Genomic DNA, 20023 nt, shown 5'->3' on the forward strand with positions numbered 1-20023 from the left:
GGCTATGTGCACATTTACAAATCCTTTAATAGAGACAATTGAGCTAAACTCAGAAAATGAGTGGACAATATTTGCATTAATAAATTAGCTAATAAATATATTTTAAGAGTAAGTTGACAGGAATAGGACCCAAGGCATCAATTTTTTTTTGTTTGTTTTTTGTTTTTAGAGGTAGGGTCTCACTCTGGTCCAGGCTAACCTGGAATAAACTCTGTCATCTCAGGGTGGCCTTGAACTCATGGCAATACTCCTACCTCTGCCTCCTGAGTGCTGGGATTAAAGGCATGCACCACCACGCCCAGCTTGACATCAATTTTTTTTTAGGCAACATACCACCATGTATTCACAATGCTAAAGCAAAAATGCAAATTTTCAGGATGACTAAATAGCTACTGCAATTATACAAATCTGACCCTCTATTTACAGGGATAACAGTACTTTGGATGGAAGAAAGTGCTTTGCCTATCCACCACAACCAAGCATTCTACAAATTAACTGCATTCCCAGGCCTTAAATGCTAAATTATCTTACTAAAGAGAAATATATTAGAAAAACTAATGCAACCCCAAAGCACTCTAGTTCCCTGTAGAAAATCAAAACTGCTCGGAAAGCTACATCACCTCTTGAGGACGCTATCCTCCAACATGGCGGCGCCTCCACGGATTCCGGAGAAGAACCCTTAGACCTGGAGCTGGGTACTTTCACTGCTGAAAGGAAAAATACAACCTGTCAACAGAACTCCATCTCCAGAAAGCTCTTCTTTACAAACTGAGAATGAAAACCTGCCAAACCACACTAACCAAAGTAGACTTGTTGCAGGACACAGGGCGAAGTCTCCGCTCCAGGCACCTCTCCGTTCTCACCGGAAATCATATTTGGAGGAAAGTGAGAACATTCGAGACGCTGGAAGGGGTGGAGCCTGTACACAGGGATGCTGATGGCAGAAATTGCACCTCCTACTGACTGGAGTGGCTAATTACAGTTTCTTTGTTTACTGTCCAGGAATTTAAGAAGCAATCTGACAGCTGAATTCTTTGATCCACAAGAAGATCATTTAGTTTAGTCCCGAATGCAGACTATGCACAGAAACCGCTTGGCATTATATCATTTGTATGAAAACATATAGACATATCTTTACATAGCTGGAAATAAGGATTCAAAATCACAGTTACCAAAAAATAAATGATAAATAAATAAAATAGCTAGAAATAAATCCAATGAAAATGGCAATGGGTACAAGCAGAGCAAAACAGAATAAATAGAACTAAAGCAAATCTGATAAAACCATACTAGCAGTCAATTTATAATTCAAAAACAAAGAGGGCTGAAGAAATGGCTTAGCGGTTAAGGCACTTGCCTCCGAAGCCTAAGGACCCAAGTTCAATTGTCCAAGTCCCACATAAGCCAGATGCGCAAGGTGGCTCATGCACCTGGGGTTTGTTTACAGGGGCTAGAGGCCCTGGTGTAGTCATTGTCTCCCTCCTTCTCTCTCTAGATAATAAATAAACAAAATGTTTAGAAAAAAAAACGAAAGTCTGCTTATAGAACTGAGTAGGAAAACTATGCAATTAATAAATATGTTAACTTTTGTCACTGTTGATAATTTAACGAATGTGTAGACATATACAAATTGTACACAAGGGGCCACACACGGGGCGGTGGGCAGATGCGGCTGCCGCAGGTGGTGGCTCTGCAGTGCCACACTGGGCCAGGCCGCCTCCTGTTCTCGGGCCACTGCTGCCCCCCCCCCAGCCCAATGCCCTGGTTGTGTGGTCACCATGATGTCCAGCCAGATAGATGGAACCAGCGGTGGAGCCTCAGAGACCCCCAGCCAGCCGAGACTCCTGGGCTGCTTGACCACCGCCTGGCTCACCTTCTGTAACACTGCCATGATGGTAGGTGGTTGGTGCTAGCTGTTGCCGTGGTCCGCTTTTATATGGAAAAACAAACACACAAGGGTTGATATAAAAGTATTCGGGAGACACTGACATTTTTCCAAACATTTGCTTTGCTTGAGATAGTCCACTGTTTATTGGGAATTTTACCTACTTCTTGGGTCCAAGTAAGGTCAAGAATCTTCATGGTGTGGCTCTTCACTCACAGTATAAAACCAATATAAATTTTTTTTTTCATCTTATGTCCTGTCGGAGTTGCTGGGGTACTTCTTACCATATATGCTGTGTTGCCTCGTGTGAAGAAATCGGGAATATTTTCAGTAACACTTCCTAACAAATACAATGTCTCGTTTGACTTATTTTTTTCTTATAACCATGGCCTCATATATACCATTGTTTCCACAAATCCATGTTCATATGTTGTGCCCAAGAAGAAAGGTGCTTTATGGAGAAGTGACTGTGGAGAAGGATGACTAAATGATCAATATAAATAAGGTGCTTTTTCCAGAATAACCAGGATTACTTGAGTTCAAGTGTTACTAAGCATAAACAACTTCATAACAATGTCATGGACTGAATTGTCTCTTAAAATAAAAGCAAAACACACAGTGTTTGCCTACACTTGTCTTCATACTGCCCACAGCTATGTTTTCTAAGAACTATGCAAATATTAGAAACTCGTGGGTAGGTTAGATCATTTAGAAAATAAGTGAATATAACCTGGTGTAGTAGACAGCTTCAGGTTCGTTGAGATGAACTTTCAGACCAAGCACAGTTATGGAGGAAGGGATTTATTGAAGCTTACAGATCCAGGGGAAGTTCCATAATGGCAGAAGAAGCTGGCCTGCTTTCACAGGACCAAGCAGAGAGAAAAAGGTACAAGCCTAAAGGTCAAAAGCAACAGCACACTTCAGGAACTTCAGCTAGGCACACTTTGCATATCTTTATATTGAAATCAGAAACCCACCACCAAGCCTTAAGATCACCCAGTGACATTGCCTCCAGCCAGGTAGACAGCAGATGCAAACTACAAACAAACAACTGAATATATTGGGGGCCATCTATTCTATTCAAAGCACCACTCCTGGGAAAAAAGTTGTTTTTTTTTTTGTTTTTTTTTTTGTTTTTACTGTTTTATTGCAATATATGCTCAAAGCTTTTACAATCAATATTTAGAAATTAGTTTAATTACATGATGATATTTGCCAGTGAAGTTCATATTTATAAATGAAAGCAAATATAAAATTATAACAACTTCTTTAATATGTATTGGAACCTACAATCTATTTTTTCAAGTCATAAGGCAGCATTCAAGGTTTACTCAACATTTGGAGTATGGACATCACTTGCTATGGTATGACTTATGGTGTAAAGTAGCAGCATCAGAAAGCAATATTGAAGTAAATGCCACAAGCAGAGAATATTTTATTTCTTTTGTGGAGGAGTTGGGAGGGCTGCGGATAGAACCCAGGGCCTTGTGAAGGTAGGCAAGTGCTCTGTTGCTGAGCTGCGTCCCAGCCCCCCCCCCAAAAATAGTCTGTATAGATCTTTACAGGCTGCTGAAATTATTTATTAAATAAATTTGTTTTTATTTGAGTTAACCACTTAAGAAAAACCTGTAAGAATTACCAGAGTTAACAAAAAATATGAATGCATACTTTGCCCACTGGTGAAAAAAAAAGGATCATATTATTCTCAGAATTCTGGCTGAAAAAAGCTATTTCATATTGTAGAAATATCTTCTAAAATCAAGTTATGATAATCTCTTGCAATACTTAATTAACTAAATTTTCCAAAGATCATCTGAAACATAATTTTACTCTGAATTTCACTTGTAATAAAGCTCCTGACTGGTGTGTAATAAAGAGACCCTGAGCATACTTCACTGCTGCTTGAATTTCTAAGTAGGCCCTTACGTTTTCCCTCCTGTATTAAAGTGTGCTGATTTACTGCCCAGGTTTAAATCTTCAATAAGGATGCATAACAGTTTTTCCTTATTATAGTTCTGTAGATGTAATTTTGGCTTTCAGTGTTCTGTATTGTTATGTTCACAATCACACGTGACATTACACTTCTCAAAATGCTTGGTTGTGTGTTACTGTTTCCTCTACAGATTATTCTCATGTAGCTATTTAGAGCTCAGAACAACTTGGCAGACTTGTTATTAATCACTTGATGTTTTAAAGGTGCTATCTCTTGTTCCACTTTGTCTCCTGGGCAGCTGAGCGAGTCCATGATCAATATATGTTAGGCCACCACTCCTTCATGTGCTGTTGCGCTCCTTCAGTTTCATCTTGAACTTTTATATGCAAGGACTTTTCAGGGAGTTACATCCCTTTGGTAACATAGTACAAAAATTCACATTTACTAAATTCCTGTCTTATGAAAAAATACTTTAAATTATACTTCTAAAATTTGTATTAAGTCAACAGGCACTCTTTAAAAGCAGCTGTAATACTTTTCGCATTCAAGTTGCGGTATATTTTGAAATAGGAATTGTGACTAAATTCAATAAATATGAAAATGAAAAAAAATTATACACACTGGAGCTCACGTCTGGCTGGCTTGAGGCAGGGGCAGGCTGGTGTTACTTGCTAAAGGGTTTTAAAGGGAGGGGAATATTTCCATTGGGAACTCGTTCAAGGTCCAGGACCATTCTATTCCAAATGATAAAGGACAGTAGAGAAGGGCTGCCTTGCTCTAACACAAAGTAGTTCCTGCACAGGATGGCAAGGGGTTGTAGACTCCCTTCTATATTTATTGTTTCTCAGAGAGAAATAAAGACTGGCCTCCATTGGTCGAAGACCGACAAGGCCAGGTGCCATGTTTCCAAACATAATGGAGCACCTGGCAAAGAAAAACCTGAAGACATTATGTGGATATTAGATATAGCTTAATTACAAAGAAAATGCCTTAACCTGCCTCTGAGCTGACTAAAGGGCAATAATGGTGATTTTGCGCTGAGCTTAGCCATCTGCCTTCCACCAAAATCAGCAATGAATTTTGGCCATCTCTCGCTGGCCTTGTCTCAAATAAGATACCTGTGGACAATCTAACAATGAAAACTACCAAGCCAGCCAGCAGGAAATACAGCATATTGTGAATCAGCATGATCCTGAGGCAGACAGGATTTATTACACTGTCTTTTTTCACATGTGGATTTCAGTGGCGATGGTAAAAAAGTTTTTTGCAGTGGCAAAAATTTCCATTAGATTCAGTTTCTGATTCAGTAGTGTGCCTCACTGATTACAAAACCAAATTTTATCTCAACATTGTCATATGCCATTGATAATCCATTGCACTATCAGAAGAGTTTATAGCCTGCAGCCCACTTATTTGCCCCGCTGAGTAAAGTTTTCAAGTTAAGCAAAGTGCAAGACGTAATTTTTGGTCATGTCCTCTTGAATTCTTTCAGCTCAGATGGATCTTCTGCATTCTTACATTGATGCAGATGTCAGTGAAACTCAAGAAGGTGGCTTTCAGGATACAGCAATAGAGGTCCTATCCCTCCTTCTCTCCCATCTCCTGTTTGGGCAGAAGGAAGCCTTTGGAGCTGGACAGGAACAGACTGACACTTTTCTTAAGATGCTGCACAGAGATTTTCATCAAGAATGGTATCCTGGGGTGCCTGTACTACTTTTACACTCTGTAAAAATGTGACATTCCAGTGGACAGAATCTTGCCTGATTCTGGCGTGGGGGGGGGGGGTAGCTGAAACATGATGGAGAGCTCTTTGGCTGATTTCATGCAAGAAGTATGCTATGGATTTTGTTCGTGTATTGAAGAGTGTTGTAATATAATCATGCTGTTTGATATTTGGGTGTGCACTGCTGCCCAAGTTGCCAGGGTTTGGGGAATGATGGTTCAAGCTCATTCAGAATTAACAGATGGTATTCCATTACAGAGTACCTCTGCTCCTTGAAGTGGGGTCTGGAGTGATGGGAAAGATAAAATTGATGTAACACAGACACATACATGGAATGTCAAAGTCCTCATTGATGTTCTTAAAGAACTGAACCCAAGTATGAAATTCAAGGAAGTAACTTATGAACTGGACCATCCTGGATTTCAAATTCATGATAGTAAAGGAATTCATCATGTAGTGTATGGCATTCAGAAGGGTTTGGGTATGGAAGTATTCCCAGTGGACTCATATACAGACCTTGGAAACATACAAAAGGAAGCTCTCCTTTACTCAGCATTCCCTTATAAAATCCCGAGATCTTGTTTTGCTGACTATCCCTGTCATATTGTTGCCAATAACATTCTGAAAGCACCACCAGAGGATGGCAATCTAGAAACTGTCACATGCAGGAGTTTGGACTTGATTGAGTTTCTGCTGAGGGTTGCAGAAGTTGGGCACTATGAACAACTTAAGTAGATCTTCAACTTCCCTATCAAACACCATCCAGACATGTTGGTATTGGCTTTATTACAAATCAACACCTCTTGATACACCTTACACCATGAATTCATCTCTACTTTGATGCCCCTTTTCCTTGGAAACCATCCTAACTCTAATATTATTTTGCACTATGCATGTCGTGGGCAAGAACAGTCTCCTACAATTTGCCACCTTTTCATGCATGCAATGCAAAATGGTATATGAGAGGGGAGCAGTATGACCAAGCTGAATTGTCTTGAATACTTGATGTGGCCCAAGACTTAAAGGCCTTTCCAATGCTAACAAATGGCACTCCATTTTCTTTTATCATTGTTCTAGCTGCACTGGCTTCACATTGGGAATACCTCAAAGTTGAAAAGTGGCTCACATACAACATGAGAGAGCATGGGCAGCCATTTATCCAAGCATACAGGACTTTTTTTTTTAAAGAGAAGAGGACCTTCTATTTTGGGTGGACTTGCCCCAGAGAAATATCAGCCCAAAAGTGCTCAACTTCCTACTGAAACTCTGGTAACAATGTTGGCCTGTCTACAGGCTTGTGCAGAAAGTGTTTCTCAGGAGTTATCAGAGATGATCCTCACCATGGTAAACAATTGTAGCAATGTCATCAATAAGACCAGCCACCTACCTCCTGGAGTTATGCCCAAAGGTCACACTCCTAGTGCTAGCAGCTTAGATGCCATCTCTCCTGTTCAGATTGATGCTCTTGCTGGAATTGCACCTCTTAGTATAGCTGGTTTGCCTGCCCCTCACACAGAGATTATGAAGGGTTTTCATGAAAATTTGGGTTCTACAAAAAGTACCCCTCAGTCACTAGCAAAAGCCTTTTCACTTCTTTCAACCCAAATCAAGCAACTGCATTCAGTGTCATTGGGGGGGGGGATGTTTTCATCATAGATTCCAATAGGTGGTCTTTGCACAAGAAGCCTGACTGGCATAGGAACTGGGGTGCTTGGACTTCCTGGAGTGAATAATGACCCCTTTGTACCAAGGAAACTGGACACCTCTGGACTAAAGCAGCCTACATTCCAATAGACTAAGATGAATAATTCTGCTTTGTCTCAGGTGGGGCCAGAATCAAATCAGCACTTTGGTAAAGAGATGAAGAAGCAAGTAGCTGTTTTCTAGAGAATCTATTATCACCCACCACACATACCCAATTATGTCTGTTGATGAGATATTAGAAATGCTGCTAAGATTCAAAGTTTCTACTATGTCATGGAGATGAGAAGTATTTAACTGTATGCTAAGGAACTTGTTTGAAGAGAATGTGCCTTTGCCCCAGTACCCTAATAAAGAATTGCATATAACAGCGTGGCCAAATGAGCTAACAAGTGCAATAGTGATGTCTGTTATGGGGGAAACTAACTGCCCTCTAATTTGACAGGAGGACCGCAACACAGGAGTGAAGACATCCCTGATACTGAAAACCTACAACAGGGGTATTCATGAGCCCTAAAGGTATAACATCTGCTGGTTTCTGGATAAGTGAATATATTAAGCTCATCAAACTGCCCAGTAAGCAGTTTTATTAATGTCCATACACATATGTTAATGCTACTCTCACTTTTGGTTAGAGAACTTTCTCTATTCAGAGGGTAGTGACCTTGGGATGACTCAGAAGGCACCATGGTGCTGAGAAAAAATGGCTGAGGAGTGCTTGGTACTGATATATTTCTATCAAACCTTGCAAGGCTTAGGGTCCATTGTAGAAGAAGTGGTAGAAAGAATGTAAGAGAGAAATGAAGGTTAAGACACCTTACAAAGTGCTCCTCCAGATACAAAATGGCCTGGATACCCATGACCCCCTAGTGCCTGATACTACCTACACAAGACCATCATAATAGGAGAATAATATCATGACATCAAAATTAAAGAGACCCGGGTGTAGTGGCGCACACCTTTAATCCCAGCACTCGGAAGGCAGAGGTAGGAGGATCACCCTGAGTTCCAGGCCACCCTGAGACTACATAGTGAATTCCAAGTCAGCCTGGGCTAGAGTGAGACCTTACCTCAATAAATAAATAAGTGAATAAGTAAATAAGTAAATAAATAAATAGAGACAGAATGAGGGGAGGAGGGGATATGATGGAGAGTAGAGTTTCAAAGGGAAAGTTGGGGGAGGGAGGGAATTGCCATGGGATATTGTTTAAATCATAGAACTTGTCAATAAAAAGCAAAATTAAATGAATAAAAACTATAATAAAATAAATAGAAGTTTCCAGCTAGAGAAACTGTTTTAAACTCTCTCAAAAAACAGACATAATCCTTGAAAAGTTAAGAGAACTATATGAGGAAAAATGTGTGGAAAATTCTACAATCCATCTGAGTAATGTGTGTGTCAAATTCCTTTATCGAAACTGTAAGGTATAAATTATAATTTACAATTCATTTTAATATCACTCATTAAATATATATATATATATTATAAATGAAGGGTTATAAATGTAATTTAACTGGTAGAATTTTACTTCTCATAATATACTAAGTAGAAGACGCAAGTGACAGTCCCTAGAGCAACATTCAAAACAGTGCATGTAGCATTGAGAGTACTAGTGCTACTTAACAAATGATGGAAAACCAGAACAAAGGGGAGAGAATGCAGCCCGGGCTGTACCTGCCAGCACTTGCACAGTTCCACGTGTCACAGCCCTGTAGCAGGCTAGACTTGTGCTTGGTCCTGGGCCCCGTCTTTTGGGCCCAAACACATAGAGTCACACATGCTTGTACAAATATAGCTGCTTCCTGTCAGAAGACCCCAGTGCCCTTTTTCTCTGTGCAACCATCCTAGATTCAGAAACAGTGATTTCATCTTCATTGTCCTAGGGTGTGATCTCTGTGGCAACTGAAGCTGTGACCTCACCTAGCACACAGTAGCTGATTGAGCCATAGGACACTAAACCTCTTGGCATGCCAGGACAAGGACCCCCGGAAAACATCAGAACCTGCTGGGGCCCAGGAACCAGCTGTGGAGTGCTGAACATCAGTGTGGTAAGCACCCAGGTTCATATTGGCAGGCCTGCCTCTTAGCAGAAGGGGTGACTGATCAGTTCCCAGAGTTATGCAAGGAGTCTTACAGTTTAGGAGATGAAACTGTAACTCCAAGGCAATGGGAGGTGAGTTGGACAACATTACATAGATTTAAGTAAAAGAATGAATGAGCTGAGTTTGGAATCCTGATCCACAGGTCCATGGTGATCCTCTTAAGGCTTAGGGTACCCCTCACCAGAAGGATATAGATGTTGAGATTTGCTGGGTATGGAGACACACACCTTTACACTCAGCATTTGTGAGGCAGAGGTAGGAGGATCACCATATGTTTGAGGGCACCCTGAGACTATAGCATGAATTCTAAGTCAGCCTGTGCTAGAATGAAACCATACCTCAAAACAAACAAACAAAAAAGTCCTAGTCTTATACAAACTACCAAGGCTTAAAGGCACTAGTTATGGGAACACGCACAACAAAACTCCTTTGACTATATTAAGTTAGCCCTCACCAACACACCAGGCTTGAGACTTTTAGGTATGTTCAACCCTTTCTTTTCATAAACACATGGGCCTAGTTTCTTCTTCTATATACATGAGCATAAGCATACTGGCATGGTGGTGGGAGCCCTCACACAAATTTTAGGGTCATGGCACCAGCCAGTGATTTTTCTCTCGAAACAAATTGAGTTAGTAGTACAGTGCAGACTGCCTTGCCAGCAGGCATGCACAGTCATGGCCTTTCTAATATTGGAGGCTGGTAATTTACTATGAAAAAAGAGCTTACAACCCAAGTTTCACATGTCGTCATGACTCGAATGGAATATAATAGACAATACTGGTTAAATAACCAGCATGATTAAATATCAAGGAATGATATGTAGAATCCACACATTCACAGTCAGGTAGTGCAGACTTTAAACACTGCTACCCTCTTGTCTGTTAAGCCAGATCGTGGCAACATTGATGATCATGAATTTAGTATTTTCCAATTGGTTGGACATAGAGACCAGCCTCTCAAGGATCCCAACTATTAGTAGTTCATTGATGGCAGCAGCTTTCTGAAGAAGGGAGAATGTATTGCTGGGTGCTTTTGTTGACCCTGAATGCTAGCAGATTTTGAAATCTCTCCAAAAAGGGACATGAAAACAAAAGGAAGACCTATTCTGCTAACCCAGATCCTCCAAGTGGCAGCAGAAATATATGTCAATATGTACTCATATTCAAAATATGGCTTCTCCACCCTCAAACCACACAGGTATTTATAAAGAGAAAAGGGCCTAAAGAACTCAAGATCTGTGCTCTCCAGCCATTACTCACTCCTGCCTGCTTGCACCTATGGAGTTCCACCTTCAAGACAGTATAACATGGGGCGTACCTATTAAGACATATCGACATATATTGAAGACAAAAAAACCTGGACTTCAAGCAGAACTCTCAGTGGCCATAAAAAGCTAGACTTTTTCTGTATCCCTTGCAAGCTTTTGGCTCCAAACCTACAGAAACCCGTGTCTCTAGGTGCGCATTCTGCAACACTATGTCACCTATGTTATGGTAATCATCTATTTGATGAACATTAAGCTATATCTCAATAAGGGCCTCTATAACATAGTTGATACTTGTCATAGGTGTTGAATTGGGGGAATTTAATTGGAGTACATAAAAGAAATAATTATAGCATAATTCCATTGCTTGGGCAAATTATTTCCCCAAAATACTTCTACAGACACATCCACAAATCTAATTGTGTATAGGAGAAATAAAAACCTGAAACATATCTGAAATGTAGCATGTGGGAAACTGTCTTCTCCCAATAACAGGCAAACCAATCACTTATATCTAACCACCCTGCTGAGCACAACAATAAAACATGAACCATATCGTTGGACAGCTCCCCAAACTCCAAGAGACAGGCAATAAACCTGATATTAAAGAGATGAGGGTAAGCCACCCCCTAACACACTAGTTCTTGCCTTTTTTCTTTAATTTCAAGAGGTGTAAATGATTATATTTCTGAGGAAGAAAATGGAAGCCAAGTAGTGTTTCAAAGCTTCAGACTACATTCAAAATACACCATCACTTCAAACAGAAGCAGTAGACAAACACTGCTCATTTAGATGCTGCCATCAATATTTAATCATTTGCTTATGTTTATTCATCCAGAAAGGAAGATCAGTTACCACTATACTTTGTGTTCAAACCATCACCATCTTCCATAAATAACAAGATGCCATAATAAAACATAGGCTCTTTTATCCATTACTAGCCATCTTTTGCTCACCTCAAAGCCTATAAAGTTTCATAACCATTTCAAAGGAACATACGGGAACAGAGAATCCATACATGGCATATTAACTGGGACAACCCCAATGCTGAGGCTGAGATACTCCTCTCTCGTACCATTTTCTTGTATTTCTGGTGTTTCATCTAATCATAAAGTCAAGCAAACCCAAGCACCAAAAACAAAAACAAACAAACAAACAAAAAACAACAACAAAAACTAAAACAAGACAACAAGGCAAGGCATTCACACAAGCATGATGAGTCCCATAGTTAAAGACTGCTTCAAATGAAAACAACTTAGAGGACTATAAACAGAGAATTCCGAAACACAATTATGATATACATATACAACAAACTTAAAGGAAACATGTACTTAGGCCTGAAGGAAATGAAAGAACATCAACTGAAAGAACTCAATAGACACCTGAATGAATTCCAAGAGGACAGGAACAAATAGCTGATTAAATTTCAAGACAATACAAATAAGTAAATATAATGAGAGATTCAAACCAAGCAATGAAAGTGAAACAATAAAAAGGTAGAGATGCTAAAGAAAAAAAAAACATACAGGAAATCAAAAATGGAATAACTCAATTAAAAAGGCCCCAGGAAAGCCATACCGATAGAACAGTTCATGTGGAGGACAGTGTATGAAGACTTGAGGATAAAGCAGAGGAAGCCATAATTAATGACAGGATCAAAAAAATTTAACAGAGCATGAGAGAAATTTAGAACACTTCAAAAAGACAAAATGATCAAACCATAGGCAAACTAGGAGAGGAACTTCAGGAGGAGAACTTCAGTCAATGACATAGAAAATATTTTCAATACCACTACAGGAGAAAATTACCCAAGCCTTACAAAAGAGAAATCCATCAAGGTATAAGAAACACACAGAACGCCAACTAGACAGGAGCATAAAAGAAATTACGTAAACACTAAACAGAGAAAAGAAAGACAGCATAATAAAAGGGGCAAAAGAGAAGAAATTTATCACTGATAAAGAAAAGCCAATCAATATAACATCTGATTTTTCAATGAAAACCCTAAAAACCATGAGTTGGAATGTAGTATTTAAAATATTAAAAGACTATGGCAGACAGGAGAGACAGATTACCGAAGGACCCAGGTTCAATTTCCCAGAACTGGGTTAATCCAGGTGAATGAGGAGGCGCATCTGTGTGGAGTTCATTTAGAGTAGCTGGAGGCCCTGGTATGTCTATCCCCCCCCCCCGTGTGTCTCTCTCTCTCTCTCTCTCTCTCTCTCTCTCTCTCTCTCTCTCTCTCTCTCTCTCTTTATATCTTAATTTAATAAACAGGCTGGATATGGTGGTGCATGCCTTTAATCCCAGCACTCAGAAAGCAGAGATAAGGGGATTGCTGAGAGTTTGAGGTCACCCTGAGACTACATAGAAAATTCCAGGTAGCTTGGGCTTGGGTGAAACACTACCTCAAAAAAGTGAAATAAATAACCAAAATATTTTTAAAAGACTGTGGCTTTTCTCTATAACTGAGGGCTACTCCCACAATGCACAATCCCCTGACCCCATGGGGATAACTGGCATTCCCAACACAGAGGGTCTCTTTCGGGGAGACAGAGATGAGGGTAAGGATGTTACCAACATATGCTGTTTACATACTGAGTATGTCCATAACTAATTAAAAAAAAAAGACTATGGCTGCCAAACCAAACAACTATGCCCTGCAAAACAATCCCTTATAATAGGAGAAAGAAAAGCATCCCATGACAAATGCAGGCAATGTGAATACATAAGCCTGAAACAAGCCCTCCAGAAAATACTGGATGGAACAGTTGCCACTGAGGGAAGAGTAGATATACTGTAGAGGCTACAGACAGAGACCAACAATAATTACTACTAGAACACTTTTTAGCGGAAAGAAAGATCAAGAAAAGCCCACATTCCAAAAAATCATCTACATGACAGGGATTAACCTTGCAATAATACCTCTGAATAACAATGGACTCAACTTCCCAATCAAAAGATAAAAGTTAACAGATCAGGAATTAGTATCTACCCTTTTCTATCTTCAAGAAACCCACCTTGCCATCTATGACACCACCTTATGGTAGGGGCAGTGATACACATCTGTGATCATAGTGCTGGGAAGGTGGAGGCAAGAGGGTCCCTGGGACTAAATGGCTAGACAGTCTAGATGCATCAGTGAGCTGTAAGTCCATCTAGAGATTCTTCCTGAAAAAACATAAAGTGGGGGTTGAGAGATGGCTTGGTGGTTAAAACACTTCCTATGAAGCCTAAGGACCCAGTTTATTTGTTTGTTTTTATTTATTTATTTGAGAGCAACGGACACAGAGAGAAAAACAGAAAGAGAGAGAGAGAGGGCGCCCCAGGGCCTGCAGTCACTGCAAACGAACTCCAGACGCACGTGCCCCCTTGTGCATCTGGCTAAGGTGGGCCCTGAGGAATCCAGCCTCCAACCGGGGTCTTTGGTTTCACAGGCAAGCACTTAACTGCTAAGCCATCCCTCCAGCCCAGGACCCAGTTTTGATTGCCCAATACCCACATAAGCCAGATGCACAAGGTGGCACATATGTCTGGAGTTTGTAGTAGCTAGAGACCTGACCCACCCACTCTCTCTCTCTCTCTCTCTCTGAAATAAATTAATTAATTACTGTAAAAATTCTGTGAAAATAGATTGAGGAAGACATCTTATATTGAGCAGCTCTGGCCTCCTCCACATGCACAACCCTCATGAACTCATCCACATACAAACATACATATACACATGAAGGCATACCACACACACTGTATAAAATAAATTATATCTGGGGGTCTGGAGATATGGCTCAAGAGTTAAGGCATTTGCTTGAAAAACATAATGACCCAGGCTTCATTCTCCAATACCTATATAAAGCCAGATGCACAAAATGTCGCATGCATCTATAGTGCATTTGCAGTGTCTAGAGACCTTGGTGTGCCCATACTCATTCTCTGTCTCTCTCTGCTTGCAAATAAATAAAGTATTGAAAATTGCATTTGTTCTGAACAAGTAAAACATTTTGTCTTGCCATCATGTCTGAAGCATTACACTAACCATTGACACAACATGCATTACATGTCACATATTATTCTATGAAGAAATATTTACAGTGTACAGGTGGATATGCATTGGTTATATGCAAATGCTGTGCCATGTTACAGAAGAGTAAATATCAGTGGCTTTTGACATCTGTCACAGTTGCGTTTTCATTCCTGAGATGAAACAACTGACCAGAGCAGCTTATGGAAGAAAAGGGTTTATTTCTGGCTTACAGTTTTTCAGGGATGTTCCTAACATGACTAGGAAAATATAGGAGAAGTAGACAGAGGAACAACACATCCCACAGCATCAGGGAGGTAACAGTGAGAGCAATTTCCCTAGGCCACGCTCTGTGACACACCTCTCCCAGCACAACTCCACCACCTGGGGATTAAGTATGAGGTTTAAACAAAACACATAAGGGTATGGCGGATACTTAACATTCAAACCAGCACAGTGTCTGAGTGGACAAAAGGGTCATTCAGCATGAATAGTAATGGAAAAATATATCTAGTGACAATAATCTTGGCCTGCAATAATTGAGCCTGGTCTCAGTCAAAGAATATCCTCTATTCTTTTCACTTTAATTACTAAATTGGTTCTTTGAGACAGGGTCTCACAGCCTAGACATGCCTGGATTTTTCTATGTAGGGCCTACGCTGGCCTAAAACTTGTAGCAAACCACACACCTCTACTTCCCAAGTCAAGCCAGACAGGTTTTATTACCCAGTACCTACTTAAAGCCAGATGCACAAAGTGGCATGTGCAACATCTGGACTTTGTTTGCAGTGGCAGGTAGTGTTGGTGTGCCCATTCTCATTCAATCTTTCTCTCTTTCTTTCTTTCTTTCTTTCTTTCTTTCTTTCTTTCTTTCTTTCTTCCTTTCCTCTTGTCTACTTACAAATGTATTTAAAAAGTAATTTTTTTCAGAGTTCAATCATCAGTGACGCTTACCATTAAAAAAAAAATAAATGAAGGTATCTTCCAGGCATGGTGGTGCATACCTTTAATCCCAGCACTCTCGAGGCAGAGATAGGAGAACTTCTGTGAATTTGGCGCCAGCCTGGGACTACTGAGTATATTCCAAGTCAGCCTGAATAAGACCCACCTTGAAAAATAAAAATTAACACGCATACAGATGTGTTTGAATATGGAGCACATATTATTCAAATCCAAATACTTTATTGTTGATGAACGTTGCATAACTTGGTGCTGAAAAATCTTGAGACACACTGATTTTGAGTACCTAAGCAGCTGTAGTTCAAAGAGTCTAGAAGGTTATCAGCAATAACAAGCACAGGAATTTTTAACTGCAAAATAAAAATTATACCAGGAGGATCCCTTTGCCCATCACTGCTGTAAATTCTTCTGATAAAATCTGTCCTGTCTCCTAAACTAGGTCTAACCACATGTCAGAATATGAGGAGGGCATACATCTAGGCCAGTAGTTCCCAACTGGGAGCAGCGGTGTCACAGGGTAACTAGACAGTGGATACATACACGTTTCGTTGCCACTGCTGAGAGTCACGGTAGTCTTACCATCATAAATGCAGCTAAGCAATGTACAATGTACATGACAGCCCTGACATAATGGATTTTCAGCTCCAGATGGCAGTAAATACTGGGAATTATTGTCCTAAGGCAGTTGTACAACCCACTTCCTGTGGGAATAACTGGTATGGCAAGTGTCCACCATACTGGAAAACTAGAGTCCAAGTAGTTGGGTCAAAAGAAGATCCCAATAAAGTGGAATGGGAACAGAGAATGTTCAAACAAAATCAGCATACTACAAAAGTATTCTGAAAGGAATATTATTTTTCATAATACTTTGGTTTGCATATGCATGTGCATGATTGTGTACACATGTGCACATAAGTTTGTATGTGTGTACATTCACTGTGCAAATAACACAATGTGTGCATGTAAAGGCCAGAGGTTGAAATTGAGTGTCTTCTTCAATCATGTTCCACATTTTCTTTTGAGACAGGGTCTCTTACTAAACTATAGCTCACCAATTTGGCTAGACTAGCTAGCCTTCAAACTCTAGCATCCTCCCCATCTCAGTGTTTTGGGGTTACAGGCATGCTCTGCCAGATCAGGTGAATTCTGGGGGACACAACTGTACTTGGGTGGCAAGCACTTAATCCCCTCCCCCAAAACTAAAATCCATCTCCCCAAAACTAAAATGGTTTCTTATCTTCAACCTATAAACTGAGTGGAGCAAATCTCATAATTTAACCTGGTCTGAAAATAAAACCAATTTCATGAATCAGGAAGTAAAAACGTGAAGAGTAGAAATAGACAGAACACATTAACGGTCTTTCCCAAAGTGCTATGGTAGAAAGAATTTAGGACAGCACTCTGTCAGGACAATAGACTAGTTCAGAAAAACTAAGATTTCTGGATTAAAAGTAAGCTGTAAGAAGCTGCAATTAGGGAAAAAGCAGATCTGTTTTATAGCTATAAGGAAAAGCCTACTAAGAAGATCACAAACCAAAAATAGACTAGGCTCAAAAAAGTACAAAGCACAAGGAAGCACCAAACCCCATAAAGCACCTCATCATGGCAGGGAGTAATTCAAACCTCATAGCGATAACCTTAAATATTAATGGTCTTAACTAACCCAGGATGTGGGGACAGAGGAACTCTTTGGCACTGTTGGTGGGAGTAAACTGACACAACCACAGTGGCCATCAATATAGTGTTTTCTCCAAAACCAAAACTTAAATCTACCATACCACCCAGCTATACCACTTCCTGTGCATCCACCCATAGGCTTCTACCCAGTGACAGGTGCTGGCAAGTCCATGTTCACTGCTGCTCTGTCTATTCACAATGGTTGGGAACATAAATCAACCTGGATACCCATCTGATCATGAATGGATTATGACACTGTTTTGGACATGCACACAAAGGAGTTTTCCTCAGCAGGAAAGAAAAAATTCAGTTATGAAATATGCAGGAAAGCGTGTAATAAAGTAGGATTAGCCAGGGAACCCATGCCCAGAAAAGAAACTTTTCTCTCAAAAACATGGATCCTACCTTTTTGGGTCTGTATGTATGCAAATAAAGGGATGTGAGAGGGAGAATTTGCTATGCTTCAAGACAAAAGACCAGGAGATATAGGTGATGAGAAGACAAACAGAGGACAAAAGGAAACATGATCTGGAAGAGGAAAGTGGAGGCTATGGGGATGAGAGGGAGGAACATGAGAGAGAAGAAAACAACAAACAAAACCAGTTTGCAAACTTCTTTTAAAAAACTCCTTTGTTTATTTATTTGAGAGAGAGGAGGGGCAGAGAGAGAGAGAATGGGCATGCCAGGGCCTCTAGCCACTACAAATAAACTCCATATACACATGTGTCACCTTGTGCATCTACCTTATACCAGCACTTGGGAATCGAACCTGGCTCTTTAGATTTTGCAGTGTCCCAACATCTATACACTACCCCATTAGAATATGCTATTTCTTTGTTTTAATTTTATTTATTTATTTGAGAGAGAGAGAGAGAGAGGAGGAGAGAGAGGATAGGCATGCCAGGGCCTTCAGCTACTGCAAAAGAACTCCAGAGGTATGCACCACATTGTGCATATGGCTTACGTGGGTCTTGGGGAATCATACCGAGTCCTTTGGCTTTGCAGGCAAATGGCTTAACTGCTAAGCCATCTCTCCAGTCCAAGTATGCTATTTCTACAAACCTGCAGGATGTTCAGTGGGGAACAGCAGCCTCTGTAGCATTTGAAACAATCCCTTTAAAGCCTTTAGGAATCTTCAGCCCCTGTCCCTCCCCATTTCCCCTGGTCTCCCAGGAAGCCCCCTGGACAGCTGGTGCACCCTGGCAGGGAGCAGGCTCTGTGTGTGGAGCTCCATCCCCAGGAACAAGGTGGCATGCAGGGGTCAAGAAAGCAGGCGGGTTGGCAGAAAGTGGCATCACCGGCACAGGGAGCCATGTGCATCCAGGTGCTTGCCTGCGACCTGCCTGCCCTGTCTTCCAGTGCCAGGCCTGGACTGCGGGCCTGAGGTGGCATAAGAAGCCTGCATGGACCTCGCTCCCTCTCCTTCTCCAGCTGCTCCAACCTTTGCGTTGAGCTGGGCTTAAACTGTGGCCCACCAGGCGCCATGCCCACCACAGATGTGGCCCTGCTCAGCGGAGAGTGTGAACCTAGCACCATTCTTCCCAGGATGCTCTCAAGTGAGGCCCGCTGAGCAGGGCCTTACATAGGGCCATGAGCCAGATCATGTGCACATGTGCAGACATGTCCTTCTTCCAGACACCACGCAGACATGTCCCCTACACAGGGCATGCCTGAACACCTAGGGACTCTGTGACTGTTAGTACTAATAGCCAGGAGATCCAGGATGATTGGGTGTCATCTCTGCATAGAGACCAAAGTCAGTGGACACACAGAGAGAGCCGCGATCATCCCCTGGAACCCTGAAGTGAACACAGGATCCTCAGCCCTCAGGCTTCACATAGAATGCCACAATGTTACTGACCACTTGGCTCATGAGTCCACTAGATTCTGGAATGACCACTGTTGACTACTTTTTCATTGGTATTGTTTTTGTTATTGGTGATTCAGGAAGAGACTCCAGATGCATCAAGAAACTCATGAGCTCATTAGCTAAACCTTAAACTTTCATACACCACAGTCTCCAGCTCACAGTAAACAAATCAGTCCCCCCCCTTTCAGAGAGCTCTTTCATCAATCATTCAATAAACTACAACTGTGGACATATGAATGTACGGATATGTGCATGTTCCTATGTGTGCAAGTGTACATGTGTGCATGAACGTGTGGTGAGCAGATGAAAACTTCCAGTGTCTTTCTTCGGGGGAGGAGGGAACTTTCTTCCTATTTAGCCAGGATCTCTCACTGGTAAGGAGCTCCCCAATAAGACTAGGCTAACTTGCTAGTGAAACCCAAGGATGACTCCCATCCCCATATATTTTAAGATCAGATTAGTCCTCACTAAAAATTTACTGGCCTCGTGCATCCCCAAGAAGTCTTCAACATATTTCAATATATTTTACATAGCATAGGAGGAGGACCTTGCAGACAGTGGTTCCTAATGACAAGTAGTAAATTTAAGGCAGGGGCCTGTAGACTGTAGTGAATAATTAACAGAAATGTGTGTAGCTCAAGGGCATTTGTAGACTGGGGGAGTCACAAAAGCTGTGAGTATAGGGAGTAGGACAGTATAGACTGTGTGGTTATGTGAGCAGCAAGCAGAGAATGTATGAGTAGGGAACTATAGACTCTCACACGGAGTGACCATTGCTAAATATATCCTAATGGGGTTATAGTCTGTGGAGAGGAATGAATGGCAGTGAAATTAGAAATAATACACTGTAAAGTGTGGTGGGGTAATTAACTGTGAATGTAGGAAT

At 41.0% G+C, this 20023-nt stretch overlaps 2 pseudogenes; both read left to right on the top strand.

Annotated features, from left to right (window-relative positions):
• The first annotated feature begins 1766 nt into the window (after positions 1 to 1766).
• Positions 1767 to 2372, top strand: LOC123456760 (annotated as a pseudogene).
• Positions 2373 to 4891: 2519 nt separating this feature from the next.
• LOC123456644 overlaps positions 4892 to 20023 on the top strand; it is a 36634-nt pseudogene continuing 21502 nt past the window's right edge.

The sequence above is a fragment of the Jaculus jaculus genome, chromosome X, assembly GCF_020740685.1.
Source record: "Jaculus jaculus isolate mJacJac1 chromosome X, mJacJac1.mat.Y.cur, whole genome shotgun sequence".
Lineage (NCBI taxonomy): Eukaryota > Metazoa > Chordata > Mammalia > Rodentia > Dipodidae > Jaculus > Jaculus jaculus.